Below are 1421 nucleotides of genomic sequence, written 5' to 3'. Positions count from 1 at the left end.
ATTGGTTATGAGGCAAAATCTGTAATCTTAGTAAGAGGTCATTTTTTAGATGGCTACTTTCAAGATTTTTCCTTAGTTTTCAGTTTATGGTATATATTCAGCACATTTCTTTGGCTGTCTCATCTTTGGTATTTGCTGAACATTTTGGAACTCCGAGTTTACATTTCTCACAAAATTTGGGAAATTTTCAGCCATTAGATTTTTGGTGATGCATAATCCATTTACTATAGGCTAGCAATGTTTCAAATGCTAGCACTGCTACTGGTCTTTCATCTCCTTCAGTCTACTGATGGCAGACTTTACCGTGATGGTAGAAGTGGTATTGCAGGTCCAGGCACCACCTGCTACTGTTTTCATTCACAAACTAGACCTAGACCCCTACAGCTCGTCTTTTCATCTTGGTTTTGCCACAGAAGGAGAAAGCATACTTGGTGTGCTGGCTTATTTTAATCTTCTTCACCATTTTCCTGAAGGAGGCACCATAACAGGTCCCATAATTACTACGGATTCTGACTTTCTTGGTGTGGTTAGCCATGTCACTGTAAATGAGGTCTGAGCCCAGAGAGGATCAGCCATTATACTTTTAAAACATTTTGTTCTGCACTCCTCTTACTCTACATCTAGAAATGTACTATTACACCTTTTCAAACTGTTGCACCGGTGATCCCTGTGTCTCTTTGTTTTTCAGTCTTTTTCTCTGTCATTTGGGTTGGATTATTTCTACTGACCTATATCTGAGTTCACTGATCTTTCTTCTCCTATCTTCATTGTGCTATGGGACCATCCAAAGAAATTGCCTTGGTTGTTTTCAGTTCTACAATTTCCATTTTTTATTTACTATTTGTTAACTCTCTCCATATGTTGCCTGAGTGTTTACCTTTACTTTCAGGAACATGGTTTTAATAGCTACTTTAATGTTTTTGATTTCAGTATCTGTGTCATCTTGGTATACTCAAATCTCTTTTTGTGTTATTGAAAGGTTTCTGGTCCTTTGTATACCAAATCATTCTATATGATATCCCAGATCTTTTGAATATCTTAGGAGGCTCTGGGTCCCATTTAAGTCTTATAGAAAAGGTTATTTACTTCAGCAGGCAATTGGCCCCATTAAGTTTAGTTTGCAAGTTCCTTAATACATTTTTATATCGTGACTTCAACGTCAGTTTCCAAAACTTCTACATGCCATTCCCTGCATGTACACTGCCCAGTGGCCAGTCTAGGACCTAGAGCATGTCTCACCTACAGTCTCTTAAAAACTATTTTCCTATGCTATTAAGGGTAATGTACATGCATGTGCAGCTCAGCAATAAACCTAAGAATTCATATACACTTTCTGTGTGATTATTTCCCTTAGCTTCCTCCTCTCTACAGTCTCTCCAACACTTTGTAGTTCCCAGAAGCCCCCTCTTCCAGATTGTCTG

The 1421-nt window shown here is 38.3% G+C and overlaps 1 pseudogene; it reads right to left on the bottom strand.

Annotated features, from left to right (window-relative positions):
- Positions 1-258: 258 nt before the first annotated feature.
- LOC140609897 (large ribosomal subunit protein eL43-like) lies at positions 259-535 on the bottom strand (annotated as a pseudogene).
- Between the last annotated feature and the right edge of the window lie 886 nt (positions 536-1421).

This window comes from Canis lupus, chromosome 2 (genome assembly GCF_048164855.1).
Source record: "Canis lupus baileyi chromosome 2, mCanLup2.hap1, whole genome shotgun sequence".
NCBI classification, from domain to species: domain Eukaryota; kingdom Metazoa; phylum Chordata; class Mammalia; order Carnivora; family Canidae; genus Canis; species Canis lupus.
The sequence above is the reverse complement of the archived record's forward strand: the minus strand, read 5'-3'. Positions and strand labels throughout refer to the sequence as shown.